This window comes from Podarcis gaigeae, assembly GCF_964106915.1.
Source record: "Podarcis gaigeae genome assembly, chromosome: 15".
In the NCBI taxonomy this organism is placed as follows: Eukaryota; Metazoa; Chordata; class Lepidosauria; order Squamata; family Lacertidae; genus Podarcis; species Podarcis gaigeae.
In genome coordinates this window covers 10,058,459-10,078,443 of record NC_139692.1, presented here as the reverse complement: position 1 = coordinate 10,078,443, position 19,985 = coordinate 10,058,459, and the positions used below count along the sequence as shown (strand labels likewise).

General features: G+C 45.4%; 1 long non-coding RNA gene across 1 annotated transcript in view; it reads right to left on the bottom strand.

The window, feature by feature from the left end:
• LOC310832220 overlaps nucleotides 1-19,985 on the bottom strand; it is a 91,810-nt gene that overhangs the window by 61,305 nt on the left and 10,520 nt on the right. The gene's annotated exons all lie outside the window — the stretch shown is intronic.

The window sequence follows — 19,985 nt, the reverse complement described above, 5'->3', positions numbered from 1 at the left end:
GCTAAGCAGACCCAAGCAGAAACCTAGACATGAATGAATGAATATAAGCTTCTCTCCATGGAGGCAGTGGGGGGGAGGAGGCTTTCTTCTCTGGGCACTCCCTACAGCTCTGAGGCACTAGGCTGGGGAGATGTCCTGATGAACATGACAAATGGGGCCTGGATGCAGATCAAAGGCAAGTGAGGCTTAGCTTGATCTCTGCATGCCTGCACGTGTTTGCACAGAGAAAACATTTCGCTTGGATGTTTCCATTTCAGCAGGTCAGTGGAAAGAATCTCTTTCCAATGATAGATCTGTTGAGGCCATGCAAGGGCCCAGGTGTTAGGAGATGCAGATGGCAGACCTCAGAACCTATGCAAGCAGCCCGAGGAATAGTGGGGCCAGTCTCCATAAGTAAATCAAAGAGCTTAAAGAAAATCCATTGAAAGCAAGGGATTGGCGGAGAGTTTCTTCCTAGAATTGCGTGGCATGGAAACAGCAAGATCTGATTTGGATTCCTGTGCAAAGTGTCCAAGGGACTCATTGTGATACTTCAGTGCATGGGTGCGCATACAAACTTATTAATAACTAAACAAATGCAAACAAATACATAAAGTTTTAATAAAGAAAGGCTGTAGCTCAATAGTAGAGTACATGCACCGCACACAGAAATTCCTAGGTGCAGACTCCAGATACAGCTAGGTTGAAACCCCGGTTGAAACCCCAGAAAGTATCCTCAGTGGTTCAGAATCCCAGGAAACCATGCGATCATGCAGATTCTGTTAAGTTGGGTGTTATGCTATGTATTGCAGCTCTTTGCTCTGAGTGTGTCTGTGATGTTTGCAAACATCTTCATTGTGGTTTGCTGTTATATCTGAACTGACAGACCATCAGCAAACAAGTTAGGACCATTGCTCCATCTCGAGAGGTTGCTCCCCCATGAATTTTAAAACTTCCAAAGCTGAGGGCTGAGCAGATGAGCACCTCTAAACCATGGCTTGCCTTTTGTACACATTGAAGTGCAAGCCACAGCACGGGTTCTCCACTACAGTCAGTGTAAAAACAATGGATTTGTCTTATGTGTGAACTCAGCCAATATCTGGGTGCTGAACTGCATTCGCCTTGGTGACCCACCAATTGTGCAGTCTTGGATGCATAAAGGCAACTCTGCCAGTATAACTTAGTAGAAATGCAGATGCGGGGAATCTTTTTGGGTCCAAGGGCCCCATCCTTCTGGGGGCCACATGCTACTAGTTGGTGTGGTCAGAGGCAAACAAGGGGATGTAACTGTTACCTTTGTACAGTAGACTACATTCCAGCCATGTAAAAGCTGAGAGACTTTCAGACACCCACCCACACCAATACCAATACCAACCAACTTTCCATCCACATAAGCAAGTGGAATCATCACAGTTCAATAATGCAAAAAAATCCAACCAGGTAAAAGTACTCAAGGAGGGTGAAAACTGAGGAAGGGCCAAATAGAGAGACCTGGGGGGGGGGGCATGCCTCCCCACCCCAGTAGAAAGATAAAACCAAGGACGAGCTTTGATGGATGGATGTTGAGCTAAATAGACCCTTTGGATTGATGAGGCAGGAGTGGATTGCGGGTGAAGGGTTTTCATCCGCCTTCTCCGAAAACCATAAATAAAGCCAAGCTTACTGAACTGGAAGATGTAAAAGAGTCAAGTTCCATCTGGCTCGTCTCACCAAATTTATGGCGCTGCGGATTTCTGAGCAAGATCTAAGCAAGGTCTGGATTGTGTAGTCTTCTGCTGGTGCCCAAAGAAAGTGTGGCGGGAGGGGGGAGGGAGGGAGGGAGGGAGGGAGGGAGAGAGAGAGAGAGAGAGAGAGAGAGAGAGAGAGAGAGAGAGAGAATGCTATACTAATGGAATCATATTTATCATCTTTAAATACGTTACACATATGCAGGTCCATGTTCGTCCCTGAATGCATAAACATCTTTTAACTAACTCAGCTCAGGCTAGGCCTCTTTCAGCAGTAATTTATATTTAACTTTTTCCATATGTGGAGCCTGTCGCCTTAGTGTCATTTCCGGAAAAACATTAGGGGTTGGGAAGAAGAGAGAGTGAGAGAGAGTTATTTGGGGGGGGGGGTGAGTGAGGGAGCTCCATGTTCTAGCCTGCTGGAACAGGCCCACTGCCGCTCCTGGCACCACCAACAAAATCTACCCAGCAGAGCCAGCACTCATTAATCATTTGAACTACTTAACTGCCAGCTCCTTTCAAGATCTTTCAAGAAGTGTTTTCACCCAAAATAGAGCTTGAAAATGCGCCGGGGCCCTACTTTCAGAACCTCATCAATCTGGCTATTATGGGGAGTGTCAGGCAGCCCCTGACAGACAAGGCTGCTCTGTTCGAGGGGCCCCGACTCCCTCAACCTGTCATATCAAGGACCTGATCAAATCGGACAGCTTCATTTGTACCTACAGAATAGATAAAAGGGCTGTTCATTGAAACAAATGGAGGGGAGGAGGAATGGGGAGGAGGGTGAAGCCTGAGCCCTCTGTGCAGGAGGAAACGGGGCAAATCCAGCACAGGGCAGAGAGTGGAAGGCGGCTGGCCAGCCACCCACCCAGGGTCCACATGTCTCCGCTGGCACTCAGGTCATGCTGTCTAGCCATACGGATCTAATAGGGGCAGAAATAAGAACCATACTTAACCCTTATATTACTTAGGAATCTTTCAGACAACCTATTTATTCAGCATTCATCCAGATTTGCTTGCACAAAGCCTACGTGGAGGTTGAACTATCCATGCTATGCATTTAGAGCATCATCATAGCACTTTAAACAGTCATGGCTTTCCCCAACAAATCCTGGGATCTGTAGTTTGTTAAGGGCGCTGAGAGATGTCAGGAGACCCTCTGTTCCCTTCATAGAGCTACGATTCCCAGAGTTCTCTGGGAAGAGGGGTTGATTGTTAAACCGCTTCAGGAAGTCTCAGCCCAGAGACTTCTTGGGCAGCTCCGTCCTAGGTTGGTGTAGCTTAGCACCTAAGAGATAAGGTCAAAGCACATAAAGCATTTAAAAACCATATTGTTAGGAAAGCACTGTTTAATGTTTGGATAAGATATAAAGATCTACTTGAAAGTAAAACTCCAAGGTGGTTGTCACCGATGGAAGCGAAGGCTCAGAAACAGCTCAATATGGAGGCCAAATGGCCGAAATATTGGGAGATTTTAGAACAAGAAGGAGATAAACTGAAATTGCAGAGCTTTGAGAAACTAAAAGATAAAGTGCGAGATTGGCTACATTATTATCAAATAAGGGAGGCTTACAATCTGGACAAGAAAATTGGCTTCCAGGTGGAAAAATCAAAATTGGAAACAGAACTGTTAGATCCCAAAACTAAGATATTATCAAGAATGTATAACTTGCTGTTGAAATGGAATACTCAGGATGAAATGGTGAAATCTGTTATGATAAAATGGGCACAAGATGTTGGACATAACATTATGTTCGCTGACTGGGAACAGTTATGGACCACAGGTATGAAATTTACGGCATGTAATGCCTTAAGATTAATGGGCATAAGTTAGTCGTGTCCGTTAATTTCAGTGGGTGTATACAGAGTATGAGTAACTTGGCTATAACCCCAGAGATATTTGGTATCCTAATTCATAGCTTAGTATAGGGCCTGTGTTGCACAAATAAGTTGTGATACAGAAGGTATTCTTGGCAGATCCTACATCCCCCACCTCAAAGGGAGATACAGTGGTACTTAATTCGTTCTGGAGGTCCGTTCTTAACCTGAAACCGTTCTTAACCTGAGATGTGCTTTCGCTAATGGGGCCTCTTGCTGCCACTGAGCTGCTGGCACACGATTTCTATTCTCATCCTGGGGCAAAGTTCTCAACTCGAGGTAACTCTTCCAGGTTAGTGGAGTTTGTAACCTGAAGCGTTTGTAACTCAAGGTACCACTGTATTGACTGGCTGCCTGAAAAAAAGAGAGTTATCTGGAGCTCTATTAAGAGTTATTTGGCACCCCCAACTGTGGATCAGGCAAATTATGTGGAGTGGGGGGCTGGGGACGAGGAGAACAGGCGTTATCACTTACATGACATTTGACCTTATTCTTCTTTTGAGGGTTGGTGGGGAGACTATGGTAATCATTCTTTTAACAAACTTGCTGCAGTTATTCCATGTTGGTCATGCTCCAAAGCTGAAAGTTCTCTGAGGTTCCAAGTGGGGGAAACCTTCAGGCCCCCAGAAGTTGCTGAGCTACAACTCCCATGCAAGCATGGCCAGTGATGATAGGAGCTGTGGTTCAGCAACATCTGGAGGGCCAAAGATTCCCCACACCGGTTCCAGGGTTTTACTCCCCTGCTCCCAGGTCCTCTAACTTTCTACTGAAATTTCATAGCTTTTTATACCAAAAATGTTCTGGGTTATTTTTGCCCCACTTCTGTTGCCCTATAGCCCTTCTGTACAGCAATAATGTGGTAGCATTGGGGAAGAATTGCAGAATGAACTAAAGCATAATAAATTCACCACTGAAGCATCATTATTTTATCACAAACATGTTGCAGAACACACCTGCAATAAAGCACCATCCTGGAGGTTTTAGGATGCTTGAGGTTTTAGATGATGTTTCTCTATAACAGGGATGAGGAACTTGGGGTCCTTTGGATGCTCTTGGACTCCACCTTCCATCACCCCTAGGCAGCATGACTTAATGGTCAAGGACAATGGGTTTTGTAGTCCAGCAATACCTGGTGGGTCACAGGCTCCTCATCCCTGCTCTGTAAGCACCTTCTTAGGACCACTTGCAGTACTGTGTTCTCAGTTGCATAGGTTGATTTGCGAGAAGCTGGTGAATTTGGTAAAGTAGTTGTTATTCTGATTTTGGGTCACCTCCAGCTCTATGATTATTTGAAAGTGGATCAATCTGGGAACAGTCAGGGTACGCTAATCATCTTGCAAAGAAATGTGTAGTCATATGTTAAGTTACAGAGGACCCCTGGACTATGCCAGCCATTCATTCATTCATGAGGTAAGTAATGAAGAGGAAATTATTGGAGAGTAATAATGGCATGCCATAAAGTTACAATGCGTTGTTGTTTTTAGTGAAAGACTCCCTGCTAAAGGAAGACTTCCAAAGCAGCCCTGGCCCAGTCCGTAGCTACGAGAAGAGTTAAACCCTACGGAGACAAGTTCTCTTTCCAACTCACTTTTCAACGTGCTGCAGTGATAAAGACTTGCCCTTTACTCCCCACTCTGGGTTCAAAACTTTCAAGAGAAGAAGACTTATGCAGTTCCTTTCTGCTCTGCCAATAAAGCTTAAACAGCTAGTTCAACTTATGCCCACGACAAATCAGAGGGATGGCTAGCAAACATGGATCTTATTTGATACATGCTGAAGAGTGAAACCTCTCTCTCCAAATTCTAGCCTTTTTCAATCTCTTTTAGGGATATGGAATATTATGTCAATTTTGGCTTCTTTTCATTTCTCATTTTTTCAACATTCAATTTTGAAAAGTTCAGCTTTTTACATATTCTTGTGGATTTTTTTTTAAAGTTCTCATGAAATATCACCAGAATTTTAGTGTGACTTTCTCCTAATATATACATTTTTGTATTCAATTCTTCCTAAGTGCACATCTTTTTTCAAACCAATTTCCCCTGACAATGCATTTTGTACACCATTTGCAGGCCTGTGAAGAGGCATGGGTGTCTCCCCTTCCTGCTGTGATGAGCTCTCCTCCCCTCTGGTCTCCCAGAACCAGGAGAGGCATGAAACAAGAGGAGCAAAGACAGGCACATGGTTGCTTGGAAAACACCCTGGAGAGGAGGAGACATAGCTGGTTATGGGGAGGCAGGGACCTTTATTCTCTGCAACCGCTTCATGAGGGCAAGACCTGAGTTGCTGTTCACATCAGGCCAGACACTCCTGTGCAGATCCAGCTTTGCTAATACAGTGGTACCTTGGGTTAAGAACTTATCGTATTTTTCGCTCTATAAGACACACGAGACCACAAGATGCACCTAGTTTTTGGAAGAGGAAAACAAGAATTTCCTCCCTCCTGAATGTCAGAAGCCAGAACAGCAAGAGAGATCGCTGCACAGTGAAAGCAGCAATCCCTCTTGCTGTTCTGGCTTCTGGGATAGCTGCACAGCCTGCATTCGCTCCATAAGACGCACACACATTCCCCCTTACTTTTTAGAAGGGAAAAAGTGAGTCTTATAGAGCAAAAAATACGGTAATTCGTTCTGGAGGTCCGTTCTTAAACTGAAACTGTTCTTAACCTGAGGTACCACTTTAGCTAATGGGGCCTCCTGCTGCCACCGCACCATTTCTGTTCTCGTCCTGAAGCAAAGTTGTTAACCCAAGGTACTATTTCTGGGTTAGTGGAGTCTGTAACCTGAAGTGTCTGTAACCTGAAGCATCTGTAACCCGAAGTACCACTGTAGAGAGTTAACTCCAGCTGGCTTGTGTCACCCACTGACTCTTGTGACTGATTAGCCCTGGCACAGCCTTCCTCCCCCTGACAGGCATTTTGGACTACAATGCCCATCACCCCAGCCAAGATGGCCAATGGTCATGGGATGATGGTACTGGGGTCCCACAACATGTAGAGCTCACCAAGCTGGGAGAGGATGCTTTAGCAGTTCACTGGCTTTGACTGAAACAGACTAGTGTCAACAAGACAGTGCCAATTATTCTCTTGCACATCCCATCCCATGAGATCACCGCCGGTGCTTGTAATGTTGGGGAGTACATGTCTTAGAGCTCTAAATCAGTATCTCCCAAACTTTCCTTTTTCTTTTCTCTCCATGGGCTGCATGAAAATTGCTGGTCGTCTTGGCGGGGCACAATGGTTTTCCTGCTTGTTGTAGTAATTGTAATGCACGATGCTGCATGGTTTTTAATTGTCTTTTTATTGGTTCCTTTATTTCTTACATTGAGTTTTATTGTATTACAGTTCAAACTGTAATGCCACGTATAAGAAATGAAAGAAGCAATAAAATGCAATTAAAATCAATGTGAATATTTGATGTGATGGAACAAAACTGGGAGAAATTTACTGAGTGATCGCTGTTGGTAGGTAGGACTGGTTGCAAAAGGCAAACCATTTGTGTAAACGGGGGAGGGAATGCCTGTACTCAAAGCACCCCACAGATGTGGTCTCAGTTACTGACAAAAATCCCTTAAAACCTGCAAAACCTTAAAACTTTCTTCTCCTTCACCCTTTCCCTCCCAAACAAAACTGCAGTTTCAGTCTCTCGTTTTAACTCCAGCTGATCCCAAGTAAGCCCCATCCAGATTAGTTGTAGATATGCATAGGACTGCAGCTTTTGGAAGCTTCATCCCATGTAACAGTAAAGGGACCCCTGACCATTAGGTCCAGTCGTGACCGACTCTGGGGTTGCGGCGCTCATCTCGCTTTACTGGCCGAGGGAGCCTGCATACAGCTTCTGGGTCATGTGGCCAGCAAGACTAAGCCGCTTCTGGCGAACCAGAGCAGCGCACAGAAACACCGTTTACCTTCCCGCCAGAGTGGTACCTATTTATCTACTTGCACTTTGACGTGCTTTCGAACTGCTAGGTTGGCAGGAGCAGGGACCGAGCAACGGGAGCTCACCCTGTCGCAGGGATTCGAACCGCCAACCTTCTGATCAGCAAGTCCTAGGCTCTGTGGTTTAACTCACAGCACCACCCGCTTTCTGGAAATAATCATACCAGGGACAAAATTTCCTTATTGTGGCCAAATTATTCTGTCGCTTGATATCATATAGGCACTGTCTAATTAAATTATTTGCTTTACTGAAGCCCAGTGTTAAGAACTGTTGTGGTGATAAACCAGAAAAGTAAAGCTTTTGGTTGGCAATTTTAGTCCATGCGCTCTCATGACAATCTTGCGATACTAAGGGTTTAAATTTAGCTGAAGCCAATTATTCAATGTCCTACACCAAATCTGTAATTCAACAGATTTGAATTAGCCTCCAAGCACAATGAGGCATTTGGAACACACAAAAAATGCCTTAGGAACTTAGACTGAACAGTTTCTGTAGATCCAATGTGAGCGCCTGTCCAAATCTGAGCCCCATATAATAAATGTGCTAAGAGTTTCGCTTTAAATGTTTCAAGTGCTGATGGTATGTGATTGCCACCTTTTGTATGGAAAAAGCGTGTCAAAATTTTGGCGCTTTGAGACGCTTTTTCCTTTGCATATTTCTGATGTGCTCCCCATGACACTGTTGACTGAAAAATAAGGCCGAGGTATTTAAAGACTTCGAGGGACGCGAGTGGCGCTGTGGGTAAAACCTCAGTGCCTAGAACTTGCTGATCGTAGGGTCGGCGGTTTGAATCCCCGTGGCGGGGTGACCTCCCGTCGTTCGGTCCCAGCTCCTGCCCACCTAGCAGTTCGAAAGCACCCCTAAGTGCAAGTAGATATATAGGGACCGCTTTATAGTGGGAAGGTAAACGGTGTTCCGTGTGCTGCGCTGGCCACGTGACCTGAAAGTGTCTTCGGACGGCGCCGGCTCCTGCCCTCTTGAGCAAGATAAGCGTGCAACCCTAGAGTCGGACACGACTGGCCCGTACGGGCAGGGGTACCTTTATTTAAAGACTTCAACTTGTTCGATCAACTGATTATCCATATACCTTCTATGGGCCCTAAGCAGGTCCAGAGTTTTTGACAGGTCTGGAGGCACAGCTCAGCACAAATAGTGGTTTATTCGATTAAGGTGTACAGCAGGGGATGAGGGCCAACAGACCTCAATCTCCCAGGACAGAATGCACCCTTCTCTACCCTTCCCTTGGGCTTAGGCCCTTCTCCAGGACATATCTCTCCCTTGTCCTGCTCTGTGTGCTCCTTGAGTACATTTACTAAGCTGAAATGCTTTGCACGCATGGCCAAGGACCAGGGATAATGGGAGTTGTAGTTCAGCAACATTTAGAGCACTGAAGGTTCCTCATACCTGGTGATGATGCCTCCTGCTTCTTGGGATGGAGGGATGGAGATGTGTGTGTGTGTGTGTTTTGTGTTCAAAGTTAAAAATCACCTCCAGCCTTTCTCATCACTGGCTGGAATGTCCCCAGAAGGAAACGAGGTCCTTGAGCTGATAAAGGTTTGTCACTCCTGATATATGGCTTATAATGACTTGCCCTTGCCTTTCTGGTAAGTGGCTGGGACTTTCTTTTTTTGGTCAGCTGTCAGAATAGTTTACTGGTATTATGTTCTATAAAAATGACTCAGCAGCCAGCAAGTCCCTTTGGTAAGGTAAGTCGCAGACTTTGCTCTCCTATGCTACATCCATCTCGGAAATCACAATTGTTGCTTCTATCTCCACTGAGTTGCTCATTGTCTCTCCAGTGAGTTAGAAAGGAGCTTGCAAGGTCACAGGAAGGTAGAAGAATAACCCAAGGCAGGAGAAATGGATGTGCTTCTGCTTCCTCCTTTTTAAAACCCCAGTTAGCCTGTAATCCCATCCCTACTTAGCCACGGGCAGAAGCAGTCTGTGGGGTGGCACGGATCGGACTCCGCTGCTCGCTTGGCTCCCCAACATCGTGGGTCACGGCTGCCTACCAAGAGGGGAAGCTCAAGGCACAAGGAGCTCATGGGGTATGGCATCCAGCAGCCAAAGCAACAGATTGGCTCCACTGCCATGTGCCAATCTCATCCCTATTGGTAAGCAGCAGCAACTCATGGTGTTGGGTAGCTGGGAGAGCAAAGGATTCGTTTCCGGGCCCAATTCAAAGGGCTGGTTTTGACCTATAGAGCCTTAAATGGCTCAGGACCGCAGTACCTCAAGGACCGCCTCTTTCCATATGAACCTACCTGGACCCTGAGATCATCTTCTGAGGTCCTCCTTCATGTGCCTCCTCCTCAAGGGGTCCAGAGGGGGGCAACATGAGAACGGGGCCTTTTCTGCAGTGGCTCCCTATCTATGGAATGCTCTCCCCAGGGAAGTTTGCCTGGCGCCTTCATTATACACCTTTAGGTACCAGGCAAAAACGTTCCTTTTTAACCAGGCCTTTGGCTGATCTGATTGATATCCTATGCACTTTTAAAATGAGGTTTTTTTGGGGGGGGGCTATTGGGTTGTTGTTTATATTATTATTATGCATTTTGTGGTTTTATATCTTGCTTTTATTCTGTGAATCGCTCTGAGACCCCCAGATACAGGGGGGTATATAAATTCAATAATAATAATAATAATAATAATAATAATAATAATAATAAGAATAATGGAGTCCCACCCATGCTACCTCACTGGCCACTACTGCCTGGGAGTAAGCCCCACTGGATTCAATGTGACTTATCTGTGAGTAGACATGAGTAAGATTGTTCTGTTACTAAATGTCACACATGTACAGAATTTCGATGATTGTCCCCGAAGTGCTGTTGTCAGATGCTACCTATATGTTGCAGAGTTGTTTTTAAAAATATATATAGATAGAGATAGTTTTAATTTTATTGCAATGCTGTACGATTTTATGAAGTGCTCTTACCTGCTTGATGTCTGTGGGGTACAGGTGGGGTGGAAATATTTCGAATGAATAAGTAATAAATGTGTAAGCATCAACTTGGTTATTAACCTGAATAATCCCATTTTACAAAGAATTTTAACTGTGGGGTTAAAAGTATGGAGGATGAAGCTGTTAATGGCTACAAGTCGATGACCATATGCCACATTCAGATTTGAGAGGTAGTATGCTCCTGTATAGGGATGCAGGTGGCGCTGTAGTCTAAACCACAGAGCCTAGGGCTTGCCAATCAGAAGATCAGCGGTTCGAATCCCCGTGACGGGGTGAGCTCCCGTTGTTCAGTCCCTGCTCCTGCCCACCTAGCAGTTCAAAAGCACGTCAAAGTGCAAGTAGATAAATAGGTATTGCTCAGACGGGAAGGTAAACGGTGTTTCCGTGCACTGCTCTGGTTCACCAGAAGTAGCTTAGTCATGCTGGCCACATGACCCGGAAGCTGTCTGTGGACAAACGCCAGCTCCCTCAGCCTACAGAGCGAGATGAGTGTGCAACCCCAGAGTCATCCATGACGGGACCTAACGTTCAGGGGTACCTTTACCTTTATTCTCCTCCATATCAGTTGGCTGGGAGCAAAAATGAAAGTGGGTTTTTGCTCCCCGCTGTCCTGCCTGCAGGTCTCCCTGACGCTCCTGGCTGATCATGGTCTGAGCAGAAAGTAACCATCTACAAAGTGATAAAAGGTATACTTGTTGTTCCATCTAGTTTTTTCTTTGACCTCAAACCCTGGCTTATGGCCCTCAGAAGATTGCCCAGAAGGAAATGTGGCCCTCAGTTTGACAAAGGTTCCCCACATCTGATCTTTGGTATGCTGGAGAGAGTTCAGTATATCTACTAGGGGGATGTCTACATTAAGGAGAAAGGGCTTTCTTTGAATCGCTTCTGGCTTTTGCCATATTTATTGGCCTGTAAAGTTTCCTGTGTAAGATAAATCCCAGTATAGTTTTTCTTCATGAATGACCCAGTGCAGAAAATACTGCAAGCTATGGAAGGCTGCTTTCTTGTGAATCGCGTTAAAAAAATATCCTTTCCAAATGAAGTGTTCTGCTAAATGTTTCCACAAGAAGTTCTTTAGCGAGCAGAGATATATGCCTCCTCAGTTATTTGCTGTGAAACTAAACAGAGAGCTAACTGCTTGCCATACATCATCATCACCATCAGACAACATCTCTTTCCGAACAATAGATCTGTCTGAAAGCGAACGTCAGCAAAGCCCTGTGGAAAATCATAGCGGTACTATCCTGGCCATTGTCTTGGATGAATGTTTTGGAGAACAAAGAGATTCTCTTCCAGCCTTTAGTGGAACCCGGGCACTGAGAACAAAGGCAGGGAACCTGTAACCCTTCACATGTTGTTGCATTGCAGCTCCTCACATCCCTGCCCATTGCCTATGCTGGCTAGGGAGGATGGAAATGAACAGCTGGAAGGCTATGGGTTCCCTCCCTCGAGTGACATACAACAGGCAGACCTCATCCAGGAGGTGTTTGGCTGTAGGCCAAGCAGCAGAGCACATGATTTGCATGGAAAAGATCCCAGGTTCAACACTTGACGTTTTCCAGGTTAGAGCTGGGAAGGAGCCTCCTTGAACCCCCAGAGAGTCCCTTCCATTCAACGTGGACAGTACGAAATGAAGCAATGGGCTAGATCAGTAGGAGGCAACTTCATATGACCATACGTTCCACACTAAGATGAAAGGATGAATTCAGAAGCGGGAACAAAATGTTCCAATATTTATTTCCCACACTTTTAATGCAACCCTTGCTCCTCCTCCTCTGGTCTCAGGTGGTTCTTCCCTCTTGCTCTTCCTTCCTCCCTCCTGCCCATTTTATCACCATAACAACCTGGTTAAGGAGGGTCAGCTGAGAAGTGGCGGCTGTGGCTCACTGGGTGTCCTTGGGCACGCTTCTCTCTCTTTCTGTTTCAGCATAACCTGCCTCACAAGGTTGTTGCACGGATACAGACAAAAGTGGCAGAGGAGGAGAGGAAATGAGACAGAACCACATATTCCTTTGAGAAAAGACAGGCTATAAACACTGGCTTGTGTCCAATGCTAGCTCTACTCAGAGGAGACCCCATTGAAGTTAATAGACAGGGCTAACTTATGCTCATTAATTGCAGTGGGTTTACTCTGAAGAGAGCCTGGCATGATACAACTTGGTGTCAAAATCTGCAGTTGGCCTGCAGCAACCCTGAAGACTTGTAGAGGCTCCAGCTCCTGCTACTACGTCCATGAAATAAAGGAAAGCCTCAATTTCAGAGGATGGTAGATGCTCCATCCCCTTTCATGGCACTTGGTTGTTGCCTCACTTTCCCATTTATTTATTTATTCATTTTTTTGCAGAGACATCAGTCTTCCTTAAAAGGCCAGAGTGGAATTCATCCAACTGAGACAATAGATCTTTGATGCTCTTCTCATCCAGGAGCCTCTTCTCTGCCACCAGCATCCCTTCATGATGGCTTGATGGAGATGTTTTTAGCAAGGATCACACACCTTGAGAGAACAGCTTGCCTGTGATGGCGTCCAAATCATTCACTTGCCCACTCCAAGTGTACAATGTTGCCTTTGTTCAGTCTGGGCTGCAAAACTGAGTTCAAGAAAGAAAGAAAGAAAGAAAGAAAGAAAGAAAGAAAGAAAGAAAGAAAGAAAAGTCCCTGATCTTTTGTGCAATCATCTGCGACAAAAATCTTTGAACGTTTTATGTTTAACCAGAGAGAAAAAAAAGGTGGCGAAGGGTCTTGACTCTTTTCTCCCTGCTCCTTGCACACAAGTGCATGCAGGCACATGTTCGTGCCCCCCTGCACACGGGCCTGAGCAGCGGCTGCAATAAATCAATAGGAAAATAGAGGCTGCCAGTTAGACTAAACAAGTGCATTTGCAAAGCTTGCTAACCCTCATTAATCACTCTGACAGCCCTAAAAACACATTTCCCCTTTAATGACTGTATTTGGATAATCAGTGCTTTTTCCTCCTCAGTTAGAGTTTGAGTAACGGACAGCTGGTGTTATTGCAGCCATTCATGGGGGAGCATGGGGATCGGGGTCAACCGGGAGTCAACTGCTGAAGGTCTTTCGCAGTCCCAGGCTAGAACTAGGAAAGTTGTTGTTATGCAGCAAGGGGAACAGCAGCTCACTGCCAATAAGAACTGGAACACAGACTTTGCTGCGTCCCTCTGCATTATTCGAACAACTGCCCCCACTGGGCTAAAAAGGCGAGTTGCAGCTGGCTTGGATAAATCTCTCTCCTGCTTGCCTTTTCCTTTGTTTCCATGCCATATTCGAAAGCCCTGATGTTTCCCTGGCTTCAATGTTGCAGAAGCGTTAATGCACCCCCGCATACATGGAAATGGTAATTCACGAGCGCGGAGCTTGTAAATTAAGCCATACATTACCCAAATGCACCCAGCCATATATATCTTTCACCCAGAAAGACAGGAAGAATTCAAATCGTACAGAAAACTCTCAAGTACAGGTTGTTAAGACAGAATGATTAATAAAGTGCATCCCGGCGCTCTTATTAGAAGATGAATTCAGCAGTAACCAAGGCATACATCCGACGGGAAGTTCTTTAATACATTGGCAGCGCAATCACTCTGCAGCAGATAAAATTGCAGAGCATTGGCAGGTTGCAAACGATGCTTGACAGCATTTTTGTGTGCACATTTTCTTTTCTGCTTGGTGATGTAGGCAGAGGGGAATGGCAATGAGGAATTTGTCAGGGTAAAGCAAGGTCTGAAGGAGTGTAGCTGTTTGGCTGGGATAAACGAAACTCAAGGGGGTAGCGATGATAAGCAGAAACATTTGCTCACACAGTGACCTTCCATAAAGTGTACATGAAGGGCAACACTCAAGGGGAAGTCAAGAAGGAGGGCAGTGTTACAGCAGCTTAACCCAGAAATGCTCCCCGTCTCTCTCCACCCTGCAACTTCCCCTAACAGAGAGCAACATAGGAAACTGCCTTGCATTGAGCCATGCCATAGGACCGCCTAGCAATGTGCAAAGGATGTGGCATGCACCAGTGGCATCAATGGTATGGCAATGATGCTGTGCATGCTTTTGAACATGACAGATACAAGGCAAAGAATGTAGGATGCTACCTTCGACCGACTCCCACTTCCCAGTTCACTATTGCTGACACTGACTAGCAGTCACTCTCCAGGGTATCGGATGGGAGCAGGCCAGGGACTAATCCTGGCACCTTTTGCATGAGACCTTGTGCTCTGCCACTGATTTTCAGTTCCTTCCCAAGGTGCAAGGAGCAAGAGACTGCATTAGTTCGCTCTGCGCGGCAGCCAGCTCAACATGGGTTATTTTCGTAACACAACTGTACACATTTGGGGGGGGGGAGCTTGATAATGGTGTGGAGAGAAATTGCCCCAGCTGCACAACTGGGCTGCTTCCATGTGGCAGTGCCAGTAATAACCTGGCCTCAAAGCAAACGCTTGTTATACCTGCTCTCCCAGTGATTTGCATGTTCTCGGGATGTTAAATGGATATTTTAAGTGTTTTGAAGGTTATTGTATTTTATGGAGCGATACATTTCTGTTATTTGTAAACCAGTTTGGGAGGGTGAAAAGCAGTATAGAAGTCTTTTAAACAAATAACAAATACATATTTATAGTCTGCCTTTCCTCCATGGAACTCAAGGTGCTGGTCTTAGGGTTCCAATATTGCTTCCATCAGGACATTGGCCAAACTCAGCAAGACTGCAGCACCCATTGCCTATCAACACTTTGGGGAGGTGACTCAAGAGGCTGGGTTTCCCCACCTTAGTTTGACACAATTTCCTGCTTACCAGGAAAAATATGCCACATGAATTGCATTCAAGGGATATCTACTTTGCTTATAAGGAATGCAAACTGGAAAAAAAGCTGGAAGTAGGGTGTTTTCAGTACTCAGACTCTACACCAATCTTTCCTGAGCCTGGTGACATCTATATGTTTGGAACTACAACTCCCGTCATTCTTAACTAGCATGACCTGTGCTCAGTGATGATCAGCGCTGTAGCCAAAAAGTTCTGGAGGGCACCAGATTGGGGGAAACTGCTCTACATAAACAAAACTAGTCCAGGTTTGCCCTGTGTAATGTGAGTCCTGAGTTATCTATTTCTTAATCGCTTGTGTAACTTGAAACAATATTTCTTTTTTGCTGCTTTTTCTCTCTTTCCATTCCAAGTTTGCATATGAATTGGACTTATGTCCAATATCTTATTCTCTTAGACTTTAAATCTGCCCACCACTCCACACAGTTTTTGCATACAAGTCCTGTGAAATATGATTTAATACAATAACAAGAAGAATTATTGAAGGCTGTAACTGTAAAACTCAGGATTTGAGAGGCTTGCTTCAGAATAAGATGTTGAACCATACTAAATCTATTTTCCATTATTTTTCTGAAAGTAAAACCACTTTGGACTATCCGTAGCAAATGTGACTCAGACCCTGTTTTCAAACTTGCAATGTAGAATTATGTTCTGAATGTGCCTTCCATATTCTATTGCCATATCTCCGTGTTCCAAAGGGGTAGCATTTTACAAAGAAACAGGAAATACCAAACAAGACCTCAGCTCACGAAGCTGGAATAACCGATTGGCCATGATTCTGGCATACAGCAAGAGGTTACAAGAGGCATCTGTGCAAATAGGAAAACAAAGATGAAGAAGGCTTTTTAATCTCAGAATTTGAGAACTGCATCACACCGCTGCATGTGACTGATGGAAGCTATAGTTCAAAACAACTGGAGAACACCAGGCTGAAGGAAGGGAAAATGTACAAGAGTCTATTTGATATGATTAGAACTTGGGAAGTGAAGTAGAGACTGCAATAAGTTCACAGTAGCAAAATGGAGATGTGCAGCCTACTCATTGATAACACCTGTGTTCTACACAGTTTTTCCTCTATATACAGAGAGGGCATCCATGTGGGAAAATGTCCCATAGTCCTGGATTTGGCTTTTGAAATGAAAAGAAGTGGCATCAAGGAGGTAAGCCAGAGACTCATGTTTCTTCTTTCTTCTCTTCCGACAAAATATCCAAAGATATTAGCCCAAGGAGCTGCAAGTATAGCTCACCCAAACAACTTCCTCTTTGGACTGTGACATCAAATATGTGAAAAGCTGATGCACATAGCACACCTACAAAAGAACGCAAGAAGAGCCTAGTTGCTGGATCAAGTCAATGTCCCATCAAGTCCAGCATCCTGTTCTTACACGGTGGCCAAACAGGTGCCTATGCACTCTAACCCTAACCCTCCACACTTGCAATTTTGTGTTTGAAGGAAATGCTACTTGATATTGTTTCTAGTTTCATGGTCTTGGAGCCACTTGTTTTTACAGCTTCGTAGCATGTCAGGGGTAAACAAAGAAGAAGAAAAGGAACAGCAACAATACTACTGTGGCAAAAGGTTATTTATAGCAAATTAAATCCTGGTACTCCAGAACAAACAAGCAAAAACTAATCTGAGTGATAAAACAGGATGCAATCAACTCACCAGAAAAAGGAGAGACTCCCCACTGCCCCCCCAAACCTTGAAGACTACTGCTCCACATAGGAACTTGTTTCTTCAGAATGGAGGCAATGACCTTATTTGCCATCCCAGAGATGACGCTGAAGAACAGTGGGAATGGTATTCCTGTTCGCAAACAGTTTGCCATTTGACATCTATAAGCCCACAACAGCAAAGCTCCAATTTCCTATGAAGTGTTTTTAACCTCTTGGTATGTTTGTGTCCTTTGGAGATCTTGACCTATATTATCTCAAAACTCTATTATAGTTAAAAAGCATACATCTCCTCCTAGACACTAATCTCTTTCGGTTTCCCTGGAACACTTAAAGTGGAGCCCCAAAGAGCCAAATAACCTTTCAGTGCTTAGTACTCCCATTCAGCCTTGTAGGGGAAGGGCCATCGTTCTGTACGAGGACAGCTGCTTTGCATGCAGAAGTCCCCCAGTTTGATCTCCAGCATCTTCTGCTAGAGTTCCCTGCCCAAAACCCCGGAGAGCCACTATCAGCAACTGAGCTGGGGGGACCAATGATCAAATTCAGTGTAAGGCAGGTTCCTACAACCCTATCCAATTGATTTTTCACAGAACTAGAAATGGGTTTCCAGGCATCCCTGCGGTTTTGCTCTCATTCCCTCGGAACTGCTATGCAAAGATTCTGTTAATTCAGAAAGACACAGTGGAAACAAAGCAAGACACGATCGGCTTCAGCTTGAAACCAGATTTTATGTCTCAAAAATAACTTAGTCCTGCCTGAAATGATGAGGGACGAGAGCTGGTTTGGCTCCTCCATCTCTGCCCTTGATTCAGTAGGCTTGTTTCACACATTACTCTGGTGGCGGCACAGTTCCTGACGGAGAAGAGAGAAAGTCTTTCTGCCTGACAAGTCACATGGTTTCGAGCCAGGAAGAGGATTTCACCAACGTGGTATGTAGGAGTCGTTCCCCACAAATGGCTTCCTATGTGAAAGGATGAGCATTCAAGCCTGCCTTTCTGGTGGCAATGATGCCACAAATAGGTGTCTTTGTGGCACTGAGCAAATCCCCCCATGCCAGCTGCAAATCCTTCACCTAACAGATGGAACCATGCCCTACCTTGCAGGCCTGTTGTAAGGGCAAAAGCAATGACTGAAATTTTAAAATTCTATCTCAATTCGACACCAGCTCCCCTGTAGCCACAGTTTAGAACTGAACTCAGCTCAGAGGTTGTAGTTCTACACAAGCTTAGCTCAGCACCTGTCTTTTATTTATACTAGCCACTGAAGAAAAGGAACATCATGTCTGTCTACAATATCTCAATTCATATCTTTTGGACTTGGAAGCCAAGTTTCAGTTTTTAGTGCATAGGAGCTTTGCTACAAGCATTCAAGAAAGTGATTTGGGATGGTGGTGATGGAAGGATAGATATATGCAACTACTTGCATAAGGCTTGTATATCTCAACATGAGTTTTAAAAAGCTAGGTGGCTTTCTGACTCACCAAAACAAAAATTGCAAGACAATGAGCATTAAAAACCATTGAAAATTGACTAGGCCGAGTAAACAAAAACCCTCCACCTATTAACAGAATCCCTGCATTAATGATGGACAATTGTCTCACTGAAGAAGAGAGAGGCTGTGCCTGGTGTCAGAGCTTAGCTGCCCCATTGGGATGTGGTCTGTAGCTGCCAGCTGGCTAAATAGTGCAAAGATGGAGGTGGTGAACACACCATATGTTTAAAGCATATTCAGAGCCCAAGAATCCGGGCAGCTGTAGTTTGTTAAGGCTGCTGAAAATCGTAGCTCTGTGGGGGCAAACTAAAGTTCCCAGCATTCCTGCGGGGAGGGTGCCTTAAAGTCACGGTGTGCACACAGACAGAGACTCTACTAAGTGTCCTGCAGCCTCAGCAGGTGAACAGGACAAACAGAAGCGAAGCTGATTGATTTAATTTGCAGTATAGTTAATGCACTCTGCAACATGCAGAGCTCCCTTTCTCCTCCTTGGCACAATCAAGAGTGCCAGGATGTTTTGGGGGAACATATCCTCACCCTTCTTTCCTCACTATGTTCCATCATGGAATGTGAGTTCAGGATGGAGATATGGAAAGCATATACAAGCCTCCTGTGCCCCCCGCCCCCCAAGGCTGGTATGGTCCCCCTGCACTGCGGGGGGAGGCTTTCCATTATGCCCTTCTGTTCCTGGACTGAGACTTGGGGTTGCACCCAACTAAATCCTACTAAATCAGAGCAGATCCACAGAGCAGACTTCAGTTAGTGGGGCCATTAACTTCAATGGGTCTCAGCGGTGTAGCGTGGGGGGTGCAGGGGGGGCCGGCCGCACCGGGCGCAACATCTGGGGGTTAGGGTTAGGGGGCGCAAATCCACGGGCTAGGGGGCGCAAATCCACGAGTTAGGGGGCACAAATTACTTGCCTTGCCCCGGGTGCTGACAACCCACGCTACGCCACTGATGGGTCTAACATTAATGAGCAGGCCTAACACTAGGAAGCCCCCCACCAGATTTTAAATAGAGGACATATATGCCAACTAGTATCATGGAAGGTAATGAAATGCAGGTACAGTGGAAATGGAACAGCCACAAGCAAAGCCAAACCAAGCTTACTCAATTCACCAGCATTCCCACCTGACTCAAATTCCATGCTACTTTGGGTCCATTGCTACTAGGAGAACAGTATGCCTAGGAGCCCAGCCCAGGAGCAAATTTCGCCAAGCGCACCTTCCGAGACTTCAGCTGCAAAATTCAACTACGGATGTCTCCCGGCTCTTCACAGACCGAAATATGGAAACGGCGCCCCCAAATATTGCTGCCCAGAGCAGCTGGTTTGCAAAGCTTATGCAGCACTGTTTTGCAAAAGGAGAAAGAGGGGGGAGCCACCCCCTAGTGCCACGTATCCCAAGAGGCTGAGCGATGGAAGACCTCCTGGGAATTTGAGTAAAATCAGATGATAGCGCGAGGCAATTGCCCTTCGTGTTTTGCATCTTTCGGCAGATTTGCAAGGGAAAGTA